The 18,258-nt window shown below is 38.1% G+C and overlaps 1 long non-coding RNA gene across 14 annotated transcripts in view; it reads left to right on the forward strand.

Annotated features, from left to right (window-relative positions):
- The first annotated feature begins 3,270 nt into the window (after positions 1 to 3,270).
- The window catches only part of LOC107314642 (uncharacterized), a 295,770-nt gene continuing 280,782 nt past the window's right edge, over positions 3,271 to 18,258 (forward strand). For 10 of the 14 annotated variants that reach the window (XR_014946465.1, XR_014946466.1, XR_014946462.1 and 7 more), the window contains exon 1: positions 3,271 to 3,863. This is a non-coding gene — a long non-coding RNA (uncharacterized LOC107314642). The remainder of the gene's footprint in view (positions 3,864 to 18,258) is intronic. The other 4 variants (XR_014946474.1, XR_001555540.3, XR_014946464.1 and 1 more) reach the window with 3 other exon arrangements.

The following is an 18,258-nucleotide window of genomic DNA, read 5'->3' on the forward strand; positions in this document are numbered from 1 at the left end:
GCAATTTATATTCTCAATTTCTGCCTGTGCAGGCTCTTTTTTTTCAAGCGTTAGGCTGATTTTAGAGTATGCTGGTTAGAAAATGCTGTGCGAGACTTCCCTGTGTTTTCTCTTTGTATTTCCTTATATGCCTATGCAGCGCTAACTGGAGCTTTGCTGGTTTTTGGGCCATGTTCTTAAGGGCTTATCGTTTAGTTTTTTCTAATATTTGTCCTTTGCATTCAATGGATAAATCAAAATTAATATTTAGGTTGATTTTCATAGACTAATAAGCAGAACCAGAAATATTGTGGGAGAGAAACTAAACGTTGTGAAGCTGTTTTTCCAAATGAGTTCTTTCAAAGGATAAGACAAAGATAAGAGTTGGTGTCAGAAAGAGCTGTTGAGGTTTTTGAAAGAAACAACAGCAACAACGACAACAACAAAAAACCACCCAGACATCTGCATTAATAAATATACCAAAATCTGAACTTAAATTCTTCCTCAGTGGAAATTCTGACAGATGAACTTGGGGGCAACAAGCTTCAGCTGTGTGATGCAGTTGGAAAAGGATTATCAGTCTTAGCCAAATCATTTTGACATGGCAGTACTTCCATAGGCAGAACACAAAATAAGGCTCAGGTTGTCTTTTACTGCTGATTCAGGGAGTATAATTATTTTCACACTTCTCTTCTGAAAAACTGCAAAATGATCTTGGGTAATTAGAAACAGTAGCCTTACTTGTAGACTCAGCAATATATAAATTCTATAGCCACCTTCTTATCCAAAGCATGGTTCCCAGACCCCAGAAGATGTGGCCCAAGGCCAAAACCTTAACCCACCCTTACTCAAGGGAGGAATTATGGTCTTTTGCTGAAGGAAGAATGTCTGCTTCTTGCTTCTAAGGTAGCGGCAACTCTGAGTGTGCTTAATTCTTGGGGGGACCCTCTTGAGTTGGTTTTCTGGAAATAGATCCCACCAGCTTCAGTTGCTAAGTCATGTCCAGTTACCTTCAGCCAGAAACTGATTTGTTGTATGAAAACGAGAATGATAAAAATGATGTAAAATAAAGTTCCTCATATATGAGGGGAAGGATGACAAATTATTTCCTCCCCACATATAAAAATGCACAGGACGAAAGTATGTATTCTTTGGAGATATTAATCCTCAAGAAACATGTCATTGAAAGAACATCTTGATGTACTAGCTCTGCAGCTCTGTCAACTAGCAAACCATGCACTTTGCCTACTGGTAACCCATTGTTACTCCCGATTTTGTAGGTAGATTGTCACCCATTTGCTGAGTTGTTCCATGCAATCTCTAAATCATTGCAGGCCATCTATTTGAAAAATGTTAGTGGAGGAAGCATAATGTGCTTTCATGGTAATGTAAAATGCATTAGAAATGAACTGTACGATGCTTACCTCTCAAATTACAGAAAAGACAATGATGACCATATGTGCAAATGCAAATTATATATAAAAATATCATAGATGAATCCCTGAGCTGTAACACTTGTTGTTCATTTCTATAAATATTAACATATCGGGATTTATTTTGACATACCACTAAGATAAGTGCTAGAACTGACAATAATAATGTATAATTTATGTCCTTCCTATTACCTTAACATCACTATGCTTACATTATTGCATAAATTAATTTAATGTTTCTGACATGCAGCAGATGATTCAAGCATTTGTCCTTTTGTCTTCCACTGGTTTTTGTTGCTGTTTTCCAAATTACTGGATATTATTATACTCTAATGTTTATTTTATGGTAAATACAATTCATAAAGTCACTTTAAAGTTCTGAGAGCTTTTATTTAGCACTCAGATAAACATGTGTTGTTATATGATGCGGAAGGGTCATTAGAGCTTTCGTATATTAAATAACTTTATGTTTGTGATGCAAATTGACCATAGCTGAGAAATGCAAAGCTCAGGATAAGTCAAGTCTGCAGCCTATAGTATCAGGGTACTTAGGGAATGGTATGTCTGGTACCAGGGAAAGTGGGCATCTCTACTAAATGAATATAAAAAGCTCCCAGCTTTAGCAGAAAAACTGTTGAGTTTTGTCTCTTGGAGTCCTGTTTATTACTCAGTCCATATTATAAGCAGTTGTGTCATGGTATGCAATTTCATGTGGCTACCAAACACAAAGATATTTTGTGCTTGTTCTGTCCCTCCTGCTGCACTATGGTTTTCTTTTGCACTTGAGGTAAGAATTCAACTTTACTTTTTTTCATACAAAAATCCCTCTTAAAAGGCAGAATAATCTCTCTGGACATTAAATTAGGAATAAGTTTTGAAGAATTGACAGATGTTTATTGCTTTTGTTTGAATATTAAATAAATGGATGATAGATCAACAGTTCGGAAGAGTCACATGTGTGAAAGGTGCAATAAGCCCAAAGAAAATGTTACAGATGCTGGAAAGTGCTAGTGAAGAGTTGGCCACTTGACATTTCATTGCAGCAACCAACCTGTAGGGACGTGATCTTTGAAGCAGAATCTATAGCCTTGATTACGAGTAGACCTACTGATCTTTTCTGGATAGTGATGTCTCCATCACTAAACATGAAAAGTTAGTCAAGAAAATCTTCAAAACAGTTGTCGTTTGTGCAGAGTTACAAAGCACCAAAAGAATATCAGTGAACAGGATACGTTTGTTGTGCTGAGAGGCTCCTGATAAAGCAACTGCTGATGTAAATTTGCAGAGTCCCTCAGCTACTGCTGAACATGGATTCTCTTTGGAGGTGCTGGCTCTGCCACTGCTGATGGTGGCTGACACTGAGTGTAATGGCCTATTGGAATTTAGTTGCTACCTGTGCATTTCAAACCAAACGGAAAAATGGGCATTCTCAGAGGATGCTGGGAATTACAATTTTATGCTACCTTGGTATTGGAAATTGAACTTAAATGACAGGTTGATTAGGTAGTTTAATTTAAGTCCCACAAAAAAAAAAAAGGAAAAAAAACCAAACCAACCAAACTTTTAAAAGGCAGCATTTTCTGCTGTTTGAAACAGCTATATCAAGGAGCAATAAAAAATACTCTTCCAAATTAAAACAAAATTTTACATTCTATATTTTAACACTGAGTTTTCTCCACGGTGAAGATGCACAGGGGAGGCATTTTTATTCTGTAGCACCCAACTGCCAAAGCTACCCTCTGCAAGGAGAGGAATTACTTCTTAAAGGTGCAGTGGAAGTAGTAATCCTATCTGCCATACCTGGTATGGCAGCAGGAACTACTTCTCACAGCCACAGAACCCAGTTTGAAAGATAACTACAGACAGGAGGCAAGAATAACTGCAAAAAAAAAGTAAACCAGCAAAACTAGTAAGGAAGTGTAAAGGTTAGAAAAGCAACTTCAGCAGTGTATCAGAAGTAGCACACTGAAGAAGTCCTTCAGAATGAGCAGCTGGGCAGCAACCATGACTAGGTGGGGGAGCTGCAGCTGATGCTAATTACTAGTAGTGGTGTCAGCTGCAAAACAGAACAGAGACCGGAAGCTTGGTGGGGATCAAGTTTCACACCTGAAATCGCTTGAAGAGAGGCAGAGGGACAGACAGCTTAACTTTTTGTGCTTTACTGTAGGCTATCAGAACAAAAAAAGAAAGGTAGAAGGTGTGAGGGAAGGTATTGTAACTAAGCTTCTGGAAAAAGGGTAAAATGGTTGAAGGCAGTTGTGAAAAGAATGAAGCTGAAAGAAGTGGAGCTTTGCTACAATGGAGCTCATGCACGTGCTTCCTCTTCAACTGACAGGATTACTGACTGTGGCAGTAAAAGCTGTTGTGCGATAGGCAAGGGAGTATATTAGTATATTAAGAAGAGCCTTACTTACAACTACAGGACACTGGAAAGAATTCTGGAGGGACAAGGTAACTTTTTCTGATTTGTTGGTTTTTTGTGGCTGTGCTCTCAGAGAATATACCACTCCCCCCCCCAACACCACACCCCCCCCAGCTTTAGATTGGGAAATCACTGTTTGGCTGAAATTAAAACTATGCCTATGCTTGAAAGTCAGTGACAGTAGAGCTCTAAAAGTCTGTAACACCACTGAAATGTCCCTGGTCTGGACACAGCTGTACTGGCAAAACTAATTCCCAAGAGAGAAATTAGCTATGCTGGCAAAAGCTTCATTCTGCCACTAAAACCACATCTATGCTAGGGCTGCTTGCCAGCACAGCTGTGTTGGTTGCAAATCCCATGTCCTCGCACCCCTGACTTTCTGCTAGCAAAAGTTTATATGAAATTCTCCTTAAAAAGTAAATAATAGGGAGATTCACTTGTATTTATTCAAAGCCACTTGTTTTAATATAGAAAGTAAGGCAAAATCTACATAATGTTACAGTTTATTCAGTGTCTAAATAGAGCTTTTCTTACTTGTGTTTCTTAGACATTGATTTTTGTGTTAAGCACTTTAATACCAAGTTATCAAAAATGCAATCTAGTAACCTGAGACACATTACAACTTCAATACAGCTCTGCCTCATTCTGTGCTAAACCACAGTTCTTTGATAAAAACCATGATAAAGAGCTGCATTGTACAAAACACAGTACAGCCAGCTGCAAATATTCCAGGGCTATCCAGTAGTAAATAGCATGAAATATAGAATGTGTGGAGGCTAATGCTCTCATTCATCCCTGGATGTATTTTTTTTTTTTTTAAACTAGAAATTAGTTAAAGAAAAGCATGTAAAATCTGCCTACCATCAGCTGAAAGCATCAAGAAAGCTGAGCGATTTCATCATTTATCTGACAAACAAAAACGCAGTGCAAATATAGATGTACTTTCAGAGCTCCTGAACTAGATTTGAGAGTAAACTAAAGCTCTAGATTCTTGCTAGCGTTGGACATCGCTTTGATGGGTCAAATAATATTGATTTTACTTCCTTGAATGAGGAAATTCATTCTTTTACTGTCATAGAGGTGTTGATTTAAAAACAAATAAACAAAAAAACCCCACAAAACAACAACAACAAAAAAACCAACAGAACTTCAAAAGTTGTGTATGTATAAAGGAAATGAAGATGTCAGCTGTTTCACTGAGTGAATGAGGTTGGTGTATGTATCTCTACCCAGCTTGTTTGCTGATGAATCTGATGTGCATTCCCTTTGCATGGAAATATGAATGATGTGGGAAGCTGTGGAGAAAATGAGATTGACAAATGTGATTACATTAGGAAACCAGGCTTAATAGTCCATTTGCACATCTATCACGGAAGAGCACTCTTGGTGATCCTCTCTTCTGAGAGTTCTTCATATGTGGAATATCCTATTCTAAAATGTTAGGTGTGTCTAATATGACGGTCATACAAAAACTATCCATTGCTAGGCATATTCTGAAGTGGTGCCAGAGGCTTGCTGGCTTTGAGGCACATTGGGAGTTATTCATAACTCCGCGTGGGTACCTACCAGCACTGGAATGTGCAGAGTGATTTCTTGAAACCCACACAGGATCTTCAGAAGACTGTCATATTTGATGTAGGTTTTTCATGCTATAGAGTCTATGCATAAGAAATCATAGCATGCATAAATAGTGCCAAGGCTTGAAATCCCAGGTTTTCCCAAGGAGGCTGTTCTCAATTTTTAAAAATTTTTTTTGGTCATTTTGCATCCAGGAGATGAGAGTCTGAGGTACGATGCTCATTGTGTTCTTGACATTGTGGAAATTGCACTTGTTACTGTGGTTCTAAGTGAGCATCTGTGATGTGGCATCAAAGCATTAGAATGTTTTCTGCAAAGGCACAGCTTGTCATAAGGGAGGTTTGGACTCGGATAGGCTTAAGTGGCTTCCATCTTCTTTTTCTGGAGCTATTAACACAAGCTAGGCCTGAATATATCTCTGCTGAAAAACAGTGTCTCCACTGTGTCTTCCATCTGTGAAAAATACTGGTACTGTGACTGTTGCAAGGAATTTTGATGATGATTTGTTTTCTTTAACAATAAGTAGTGAAGGAGCAAAACCACGGCTTGATAAAAATAATAATCATTAAGAGATCCTATATTCAAGTTGAAAGGGATCACATTATTTTATGTTGGACTTGATGATCCTGGTGGGATCCCTTCCAACTGCAGATGAAGGTTAAAAGTGCCTCTAGTTGAGAACCTTTGCATCAGAGTATGCTTCTATACAGTGTGAAGTGTCATGATATTGTTATTGCCATATCTGAGTTCAAGAAAGAACTTCCTGTATTGGCTGGTATCAGTAGCAGTTATTGAAAAAGAATGGATGAAGATCTCTGTGCATAGGGGTCTTGGCAGAGAAAAGCTTACAAAGAGCATGGTGTCAAATGAGCCATTGTCACTACTATGGAGCCTTGGGCTACTTGTTGGTGAAATGTATACATTTTTAATTAAAGTGTTTGTGCTTTTCTCAAATAAAATTGAGGAAATGACATTTATTCTGAAAAGGATAAATTATTGAGTCTGTTTTAAATCCAGAAGTAACTTTTTTTTAATTTCTAATGTCCCGAAGATGTCCGTAACATGATACTTTTCACAAGCCTCAGGTCAACTCATCTCAAAATATTTCTTTTTACGGTGATAAAATAATCTCTTAATGAAAGCCTGAGTTTGTAGGGGACCTTGTCATAGAGTGCTTCCGGCCCTTGATAACATTAAATAAACTAAGAATTTATCTGCCCTTCTCACTGCGGAGATACAACCCACATGTTTGTTGAGCTTACTGTCAGTGAAAGGAGAGGTCAAACAGTGATTTCTTCCTGTACTGTTTTGTGTCACTGCACAAGATATGTGCCAGAGAGCTTGGGATCTTGAATTCCTTCAGCAGGGAACTTTGCTTCGTGACAGAGAAAGGGTTGTATCTTTGCTTTTTCTTTTTCTTGTGGAAAGTCCATTGAACCAGCCTGAATAAGGAAGTAAATAAACAGGGTTTTGACAGTATTTTCCCATCACAAAGAAGATGAGGTTTACAGGAGATCACTAACTCCTTTCTGGAAGTGGGTCAGTGTATGGCTATAGGCACAATGGAGCAATTTGAACTGGCATGGATGAAAGATCAAATGCATGGTTATCACTTTACTTGCCTTAGTGCAGATGTGCTCATTTGTGTCTTCTCTTTTTATTACCATTACCTAGCGTACAGCACTAGCTGATGTATGGAAGGGTTCAACTACCTTCCCAACTACCTTATCTAGTGGGCCCCTATCTGCAGCCCACTACCCCTTCAGCTTGAGTGCCAGTAGAGTTGTATTGTTCTAAATGGCTGTGAAAAGCTAGGAAAAGGTGAATGTGCTCTGTGGATCAATTCTGATCTGCTGAATGAATGCTTTCAGAAGACCAGTTTTCTTTGTTCACTATTCTTTTTAAATTAGTATTTTTTTTCCTTTGTATGTGCTATGTCTTCCAACCTCTTCAGCTTGAAAAACAAAGATGTCATTTCCAAACATCCAGGGTTCTGAAATCAGTAAATGGGGAAGATTATCTACGTTGTTTATGATCATCGCAAAAGGACAAAAGCTGCCTCTTCTGGATGTTGGGACACAGAGAGCATAGATGGATTTTGTTTTGTGTAAGCTCTAGTACAGAATTGATCTCTTGGTGAGCAGATGGGATACGAGAGGAAGAACCTTTGAATGGCAAGAACAGTCATTAGGTGCAATTACTGAATGATATTTTGGGTCTTCAGATGAGATCTGAGGTCTGTTCTGACTTCAGAGGGAGAGATGTTTGAGGATCAGTGGCTAGGTGTCAGTTCTTAATTTTTCTTTTTTCTTTCTTTCTTTAGCTATCTCACATGGAATAGTCCTAGTTTTTAATACACATACTGTCCATCTCCTACTGAGGGGGGATGTTTGGGAAACTCCTTATGTAGGCAGTAAGACCTGTGGTTAGAGAAGACGGCTGGAGTGTTTTTGGCTATCTGCTCAGCATCTCTCTGGTGTTCCAAAGCAGTAGTCAATGGCTCTCTCTCTCTCTCTCTCTCTCTCTCTCTCTCTCTCCCGTAGCAGAGGAGGACCAGGCCTGCAGGAGCAAAGGGCTTGCTTTTTGCCTTTGTAAGCACAGGGCACCCTGCCACTGTGATTGTCCAGAGCTATGGTGTAGGGTGCAGCAGACTGCAACCCAGAGGGGGGCTTGTTGCTATGCACAATTTGTGTGTGTGATTCAAGGAGGATAGAAGCCCTCCAGGACTTGGTAGGAATGAGAAACTCCTGGAAAGAGGATTCACTCATGTGGGAATTATCCTAAAGAGGAAGAATTGTAGAAAATGAGGTGGGTCCCCAGTGAGATGGTATATGGTAAAGAATAAGGTACTCAGTGCAGAATGTGAGGCGCATGAGAAGTGAAAAATATAGAAAAAAAAACAAAAACCACCACCAACAACAACAACAAAAAAAAAACCCAAACAAACAACTGGGCTATGAAATTCAGAGGGAAAGAAAAGCAGAGTTCTTTTCAAAATGCAAACTTTACATTTGATTAATCGGGTGGAGCTGCCAGATGAATTCATTTCTCACAAGTAACCAACTGACCAGTTAACTGCAGTTCATTCCTCGTCCCAGCTGGCATGAGTTACAGCCCTTTACAAAATAGACATGTATTGCAAGTAGTAACCTGTAAAATAAGAACATCCCTAAGTAGGATGCAGGCAAATGATTTGACTCTACAAGAGTATTCTCCTTTAATGAAAGTTTTGTACTAGACTTTTCAAAAGAGATGGAGGGAGGCCTTGAAGCAATTGCATAATTTTAAATATTAAGGGTGTAAATTTGATAAAGCCTCAAACCATGCGGAAGGCTTGATTTTTTTTCCACATTTACAAATGGATTGTGCATTGGCTTAAAAAGTTCAACTTTGTTTCTGATTTCCTAAAATTGGGTTTACTGTCTAGAAATTCTTTGATTTCCTACAGTTTAGCTTTCTGCGTTATAAGCAGGAAATGCAGTAAAGAGATAAAGTGAAGCATCCTGTTTTTCATGTGCTTCTTTGAGACTTTGACCATGCATGAACATCCTTTTTTCTTTGCCATGATTTTTTCATTGGTTACTTAGAGAGAAAAATGTGTAATCTGTCACTGGTAATTTTAATTGAGAGTATTTCTCAAAATGAAAGATGGTGCAAGGCTGACACTTCTGGCAGAAACTTGTTCACAAACCTCAGCCTTGGCCCAGAGTTGCTATTCAGATGTAAGAATTGCTGGTATGTAGCATGCTGGAGGAAATAAACTGTGTGTTTAATGCAATGTACTTTCTTTGACAATTGCCAGAATTGGAGATAACAGTTCTACTTCTGCCACTCCGCTGTGGTATGATATGTCCTGCAAAACCATTCTGAAAACTGAATTTGCTATAAACAGAACTAATATTGCCTCACAGTATTTTCTGTCAGTGACTGTCATTGTTCTTGTTGACACAAAAGTGTTGTCTGTTTTTGCTTATTTTATGTTGAGCTATTTAATAATTCAGTTACTAGCAACAATTGTGAGTTTTATATGCATGTACATTCAATGAATGCTTGTATATATTACTTGCATAATTTTATGAAATGGAAATTAATTTATTTTTTTTTTCTCTAGTAGGTCGTTATTAACAGGAATTTACCAGTAATTGTTAAGGAAGTTGTTCAATAGGTTTTGAGTTGTTAATTTAATGGTTATTGCTAAGAAACAAAGGCAGTTTGAGGTCAGGAAGGAAAGCATAGATCAGGGAGAAACTGAACAGAAGAAGTGGACTGTGTAGAAAATGAGGAGGTGCAAGTTGAAGAAATCTGAACACTGAAGAACAAATGGCATGAAGTGTCCTTAAGTACTTCTAGGTTGAAACTTAGATTTAACTATAGGAACAGTGAGATACTGGAACTGCTTTCTGTGAGCTCTGTGATCTGAAGTTCACATCTCCAAAATGGAGATTTATCAGCTTAAGACAGACCTGGATGTGAAATGTGCAATTATGAGGCTAGACACTCATAGACCAGCTAGTGCACTCAGATTCTGTTTCTGCAGGAGTCTTGTGTGTACAGTTATGCTGTGTATAGCTTGGAAATCTAAAGTGACCATTAGATTAACTGCTATTAAACTCTAATGTTGAGTGTGCATAGTAGATAGGTAAGCCAGGCTATATGTTGCACAAAACCAACTAGAAAGAAGATACCAACCCACTCCCCCCAAAACCAACCCCAAACATCCTTTGGCTTATTTATTTTAAAAAATATACTATAAATAATAAATGTCACAGTAATCACTATGAGGCTAGAGCTCATCTTGCATTCAGGAAGTGGAAATCTCCTTTACTAAGTACTGCTGTTTTTTTTCTTATCAGCAGTTATTATTTTATATGCAGTCACATTATAACACTAGACAGTAAAAGTAGTAGTTAAGCAGATGCGATTTATTTTTATAAAACCTTTTCATGTGAGACCCCATCCTCACCTCTGCTGAAAACAGGCGGAGTGATACAGGCAGAATTTGCATTAAGGTTATTACGGTTCAGCCTAGAAAGTTGCTGGCACTCCGTTTTTAGTCTTTGTGTAGAACCATGCATAAAAATTACACTGTTTTTTAATAACAGGATAGTTTGCTCACGAGCTTATTGATCATAAATCCATGTGTTCCGACCAGTGTATTATGCACTGTAAATCAAGAAACTCATGAAAAATAAAAAGTAATGTTATCATATTAGAGAAGTTTGCTCTCTTTGGCGATACATGTGTAATGCCAGTTCCAATAATCGACTAGACTTTTCCCTGTACTTTCAGAAGCCTGCAGGCTAAATGGAAGTGAATGCCGTGGGCATTATGGTCTTGATTACATGGTGTATCCATTTTCATATCCTGGATGTCTGACCATAGCCTCTGGGCATCTGTAACAGAGGAGCAGGTCTACTAACTCATGCAATTCTTACTTGTTCGTATAGCTGCACTTTATAATGGTTCGAAGCCCTTCTGCTGTTAAAATTGCTTTAAGAACTATTTTGAGTAAGTTGCCCTGAATGGCTAATTTTTTTCTGGCTATTAGGTTTCACAGGTACGATTCCTCATTAGATCCCAGCTATTCTTTCCTGAGGTTACTGTGCTTTCTGAGCTCTATTTTCATCCTTTTTTTTCGTGCCTGCTCTAATAATCAGAGTCCCCATAGGCACCAGGAAGCTTCCAGTAGCTTAAGTTACTTGGAACAATGTTTCTGTGTTAAGTTTGTATGAAGGGGATATGGGCTGTTGTGCAGTAAAAAACATAGGGGTAAGAGAGGAGGAAGAGGTATGCAAGTTGTATTTTACTGTATCAGTTTTATGCAAAATGATGTCTTCATTTTCATTCTGAAGTCAATGTTTTTACTGCTGCAGGGAGTATAAGGAAAAAAAGTAAAACTAAAAATGTTTTTCCAGTTCAATGCTCTAGTTCCAGTTTCTGGATTTTAGACATATCAATTTACCCGCATAAAAATACATTCATCCAAGTGCAAGAAGAGATATTTTGTCTTGACTTTTCTGGGGCTAGTAATTGATGTTGCTAGTAGCTTACCAGACAGGTATCAAACTTGGAATAAGTAAGCTGAGCTGTCATTGTGAGATGGCTTGCTTTTCTATCCTCAAAATACATATTTCTTGTCTTTTTTATCTTGTCCCTGAAATAGTTCTGGTTCCTTACAGTATATATATATTTTTTTCCTTGTGTAACCCAGCTATTGACAATCTCTTTTATATTGTCTATGTATATAAAGCTATTCTTTGGAGTCATGACTAGAAGTTTTCCTTGAAGGTCTGGTTCTATGCAGAAGTATCTTTTAACAGTTATTTGTTTAAGAGCTCATTCCAATGCCTGACCACCCTCTGCCTTTAAAAACTTCCTGGTAAGCAGTCTAAAACTTCCATGATGCAATTTGAGACAATTTCCTCACATTCTGTCACTTGTCCTCTGAGAAAAGAGAGTTGGGGCTGTTTGACCTACCTGGCTTTTTTTTATCTGGTTTAGTGTGCTGCTGTTCTGCTGTATGGTGTTCTGCATAGAAGCTGGATACGTTATCTCTGTTCGCACAAACTGAAGGTGCAGTTCTTTTTCCTTCTGTTTGTTTAGAAGAGTAACTTTCTCTGCTTTTGAAAGGGTGGTATTGTGTTGTGCATGCATCCACAAGTGACTTGATTCCTTTTAAAAAACACTGTTGGCCTGAAATCATGGCTCCTGACAGTCCTGGTGGCTGTTGTGACACTCGTCTAGCCAGTTCAAGCAGAGAGCATGAGTACTTAAAGAAAGAGACATGAGGTGTGCTTCTCTTGTTGCGGGGAAAGTGGTTGGCTGGGGGTTCTCTAGCATATCTTCCTGGTTTTGCTGCAAAAATGTGAAGATTTGAGATTCACGAAAAGTCACAAAAGACTGAGAGTAAGCTGATAAGACTAGAGTTGTATTGGTGAGAGATGTAAGAGCCCTACAAGAGTTCCATGACAATACTCAAGATCTTCTACACACGTATGGGAGAAGTTACGTTGAAGGCAACGTATAGAGCAAAAAGACAGTCTTTGTATTGGAGTGTTCATGGTTTCTTAAGATAGAAAAAAATATCCATGCATATCTCACTTTGTCTCTCTCCTTTTTTTCTACAAATGGTGTAGCTCAAGGTTGCCCAGGATGCATATGATTAAAGGAGAAAACAGAGCTTGAAGCTTTAGTGTCTGAGTCAGCATTCTAAGCAAGGACCAGCTTTTAAGAGGCACATGTCCTGAATGCTCTGATTATTAATAATGATTAACATAATTGCTTGTAGCCTTATTTCAACATTACAGCATAATGCTCACTCTTCTTGTGTAAAAATGACCTGGATTTCTATCAGCTGTAGTAGAACACTGTTGCAGTGCAGGGCTTTGAAGAGGGGGGAGGGAGTATGAGTCTAAAAATAAGAAATATGTACAGTACATAATTCTAACAATGTTATCTGAAAGACAGTAAAAATAGACTCAATTAGATATTGTCAGAGCTTTTTTTCTCCATGCAGCTGCCTAACTAAATATGACAATTTTTCAACAATATAAAAGTTCCAACACAATGCATGATACATTGTACTGAATTCATTAACACTTTGTTACCTTAAACATCATTGTGAAGAGGGAAAATAATGTAAGGGAAGCTTGTCATTTTTTTGTTGTTGCTCCTTTTGTTTCTCTGACATGTTTGGAATTGCATGCCTGCGAGAGTTTTGTGATCTAAATTTAATGATCCTAAAAGGGATTTAGTAAGATATTGTTCTTTTCTCCTGAAGACATCCCTGGGCTGAGTGCTACATGAAAAGTGTGACTCAATTATACTGAAAAAAACATAATTTATCTTTAAAAGTATAGAGCTTTTTCATGCAGTATCTCCACAAGGGTATAGTGTTAAGTGTAGAGCTTTACTGGCTCTGATTTGCAACGGTATATTTCCTATAGAATGAGAATTTGCATATCTGATACAGAATATTGATGTGTGTGTATATGTGCCTCCCCCCATTTTCATGAATAAAGCTATCATGATGGTTGATATGTTTGGCTTTGATTTGGCATGGAATCTATAGTTCTTTGCTTACATGCAACGATGTCAATCTATAGAATTAATACAGTGTGCAAGAATACTTTGCTGGCTTATGTTCAAATTGGTGTTCATCAAAACATCAGGCTTCCTCCCTCCCCCCCTAACAAAAAAAATTAAAAATGAAACAACAACAGCAACAACAAAAAACTACTGGAAAAATCCCCAAACGAACAAATATTGTGGGAGCAGCCCCAACCCAAACGGTTCTGCTTTGTACTTACTCTGGCCTTAAAGAATGTCTGGGGGATATGACCTGTTCTGGCACCTGAATCGTCCTTGAGGAAGGAGAAAAGAAGTATTTGATGCGTTTTTTTTTTTTTTTTGAAAGACATAAGGCTGAGGACTGGGAAAACTTACTAGTTATTGGATGGCGAAGTTATAATCTTTTATTTCCTCTTTTGTCTCAATTTAGGACAGCATATACTTTGGGCTAATTATCTGTAAGTACTGCGTTTGTATTATGTCATCACCTAAGCAGGTATCTTCTGCTATGCACTTTTACCTTTAACTCTTGAAATCAGGAATGATCTATACTGTGTGCACAAAAGCTGAGTGCAGTGCTGCCATGATTAGTTAAAAATGACATGCTAGGGGGCAGTAATTAGTTTGGGTGAGATTAGACTATAGTCATCTTTGCTCCTAACAAGGAATACACAGGTGTGTAGATGTGCTTTTCCTGTTGCTGTCTTCTGTGGCTCCCATCAGATATCATTCACTGCTTCCCAGGACTCTGCAGGTTCAGATGGGAAGTGATAGAAATGTAAGTTAGCTTGACATGGAATTTGTTTTTGTGTGTATATATATATATATATATATATACATATATATATATATGTATATACACGCAAGATTGTTGTATGTAGAATCTTTCAGGATGAAAGAATGAGACAGTGTTTATTAAGGAAACATTTAACAACAGATAAAATCATTGTTGCACTTGTGTATACTTGGTGTGTAAAAAAAAATCTAGCCAACTGGAAACTCCCAACTAACTTCATGGAAGCTTTGCAATGTTTTGAATTGAATATTTTGGCCTACAGGAGTTTTCCCAGTTGCGTTTATGGTCTGACAGGCACCAGTGCAGATTGCTTTGCATTTCTGCATCTGATCTTGTAAGTTTCGTAAAATCTTTGAGCTTGGAGTAGACTTCTAATATCTTCAGTTCCAGCCATCTAGGTTCCAAGAACATTGCTGGAGTGGATGTCTCTTTTGTACCATAGCATACTACTGAAATCTGCTTACATCTACTGAGTAGATTGTTTGGTATGGCAGTTTGTCTTTGGTGGTAGTACTACTAGTAATTCTTTGCTAATACTGAGGTGCACAATTGTTGGCTTTGTGACAGCGGTCTTCAGAGCTTAAACCAGCAATGCAACAGAAAGTACCTGCTACTAATTTATGTAAATTACAGGTAGCTGCTTTTAGTTTAGGAATATGTCACTTATTAATCCTTTATTAAAGGTTACAAAGCCTGATATTGTAAAGGTCAGCATAAATAATTATATAAATAATCAGAGTTTTTGTTCCAATGGGAACAAGAGGGTGTGGGGCTGCGTTGTTCTAAATCCTACTAAGGTTATGTAAGGCTCTCTCTTTTGCTTTTCATAGCATTGCTATGGGCTTCTACACAGCTGAAGGATTTCTGTTCCAGGGAGGTTTGGCTTTGGGTGGTGGATTGGTCCCTCATCTTAGTTACAAAAAAGTGTCCTTTTTTTAGAGCTCTTCAAGATCCTTTCAGATGAAAGATGCTAATAAATGTAAGATAATGGGTACATGCAAGATTGTCGTCATTAATAAATATTGATGGAAAAAGAAAAAAAAGCCCTCTGTGAACGATGTAAAATAACACCAATGAGTATTTAATCTGCTTTTTTAATTGAATTTTCAGCTTAAAGAGGGGAACTTTTCTTCTTGTTTGAAAATTGAAATAGAAAAATGAATATTGAAATGTATTGGCTTGGGATTTTCAACGCAGTTTAAATAACTAATTAAGAAAAAGTTGCAGGGAGGAAAAACATTAAAATATGCAATAATTTATTTTTAATAAGTGTAAAACAGATTATTTTAATTACCACATTTTTAAAAATACAGGGTAAATAAAATGCCTTAAATTGTCATTCATAGAGATTTGGAATTGAAGTGTGGAGATTAAAGCTTTTTATCAGTAGATACAGACAAAAGACTTAATGAATAACGAACACAGAAATTAGCTGAGATGACAGAACCCCTTGCGCTACATATTTAATTCTTTTTTTTCCCCCATGCTCATTGGCTTTTCTCATTACTTTGGTGTTGCTACTTAGAATAAACTGTCAGGTGAGGTTTTGTGGCATCTTCTGTATCAGGATTTCCTTTTTGTAATGCTTTAAAAGTGCTTTTAAATACACCTTGTGGCATTTCGAATAACAGCTACCTGGTTCACCCCTTCTGCTGCACACCAGCTTGAAGGTAAATTCTGGTTCACGCAATTTTTTTACACTTGATTTCCAGTCAGCCAGGTTTCCACTGTAATCTTTGTAAGCAGCGTTGCCAAAATCACCTAACGCCAGTCAAGCTTTGGCAAAGGTTGTGCATCCTGGCTGGAGTTAAATTTTTATATTGCTACATAAATTTTGGATCCAAGTGCTCCCAATTTAATCCTACAACTTTTCCAGAGGGCTGTGAGGAGCCATCCTGCTGTCAGTCAGTCTATGAACTCAGTTCTCTGAACCACAGTGCCTCTTGGAGAGCTGTACAGTGTAGTGAATATTTCTCCCATTTGGTCTAACAAATGCAATAGAGCACAATTGAGCAATACTTGCTGTGTGATGTTGAATAAAGGGGATAGGTTTCCTCTTCTGTATAAGCATGTGCTTTTGGATGCATAACTCAAAAATAACAGAGTGCGTGTCATTTAGATATTCGCTTCATGTTTATCCAAAAGCAGAATCTGACCTCAAAGTGCTGTATTTGCCCTAGTTGTTATAAGGCTGTATGCTCACTGCATTAATGAATAATTGTCCTTTAGAGACCTGTGCTTTAGTTCAGTCTGTGAGGACTGCTGAGCCAACAAGCACAGAAAGAGCTGTACTTTGGCATAATCCCAAAAAGTTAGAGGTCGTGAGCCAGAAACCCTAGGAAAGCCTTTTGGCTTTCCCGTCAGCCCAGTGCGCTGGAGTTCAGAGCTGGTGATCTCACCTGGAACTGCAGAGCAAGAGGACACAGAGCTGGCAGAGTGGGGGCAGCTATTTCCAGAGGAAGATGTTTAAAAGGGCTCCAAGTCTTCCAACCAGCAGGCAAGTTGTCCCACTACCAAGCAGGAAAATAAGTCATCAATTGCCTCTAGCTTTCGTGAGAAATATTTGTTCTTTGCTTAGCTTGTTCTCTCTGATGTATCCAATTTTCCTGATTCTCTAAGGGGGAAGTGTTACACTGAGAAACCTCTGTCTGTGATACAGAATGTTTCTGTTGGTCTCCCTCTCATTTTAGTACTTCAGATCTCGTTCTATGTGGGGAAAAAAGATCTGTGGGGTTACTGGCAGTTTTGCTAGTTCATAAGGAAACATTAAAGATGGGAGAATTTGGCCCAGAGGTGGCTTAAAGCATTCAGGCTCTGCCAGGGTTTAATTCCTTGTGAACTCTGAACTGGAATGGATACAACATACATGCTACTGTTTCTCCATAATTTAGCATCCCCTTTTCCTGGCTTTTATTTTTATTTTTTTATTTTTCCATTGGTTTCTTTTAAACCCTGCTGAATGTTTTACCCTTTATAACTTGGATCTCTGCAAGGGAGAGAGTCACTGCTTTTTATGAGCCTCTTAAGATTCCAGCTAAAAGGTACTGGAGATTTGCCTTCGCTTGTGTTAGTAATGTTGCTGTTTCTGGATCCAAAGGCCCCCAGTTCAAATCCCCCCCAGTAGAGTTAGACTCCTCACAAAGTAAAAAAGGCACTCCTCAGATTAAAGAAGCTGACTGAAGACTGCTGTGTAGACCACTAATGTGCTACAAGGGTACTCTGTTCTTTAGCAGGGATTGTGGTGTGCTGCTAGGGGACTTCTTAGGCACCGTTACTTAGAAAATACATGATACTACACCAGCTCTGGGACTTGTAGATTTGCATTCACTCTGTGGCTTCATTAACAATTTTAACTGGAACCTATTTAGACTACTCAAGCTATTTCTATATGGTAGGTTTTTGTGTGTTGTCCTCAGCAGCTTATCCTTGTGAGAGCAACATAAATGCTACTACTTACTGTTGCAAGCTTTGCTGTTAATTTTCTTCTGAAACCATAGAATTTCTGACAAAGAATTCCTTCAGAGCTAAAATCATAGTCGTTAGCATGCCTATTGCCTAGAGAATAAAGGGAGGAAAGACATCTTAGTGTAAGACACAAGATGCTTCAGTCTTGTCACCTGATCCAGGAGAAATTAATAAATCCCTGTGTACCTTCATCCTATTTATAAAGTGCATGCAGTGTTATCTCCTCACCTCTGGAGTGTTTTGCATGCCTTAATTTGTTGAAGGATTTTGAATCTCTCCTATGGAAGCTTTTACAGAAACGAAAGTGCTACTCTTGTGACTGCAGGTGTCCTGTGTTGTAAAATCTGATGCAGAATCCCCTTCCTTATCTGGAGCTGTTCTTCTGAATTTGTGGTTTTTGTTTTTGGTGTTGAACTACTGGAGGAAAAAAAAAAAAGTGTAAATATTTACAAAAAAAAAAGTAAATATTTCCTTTCCTAACCCTCAAACAGAGATTGTCCAGGGCAGTCTCTCTG

The sequence above is a fragment of the Coturnix japonica genome, chromosome 5, assembly GCF_054131305.1.
Source record: "Coturnix japonica strain WE chromosome 5, WE-NBRP24, whole genome shotgun sequence".
NCBI lineage: Eukaryota > Metazoa > Chordata > Aves > Galliformes > Phasianidae > Coturnix > Coturnix japonica.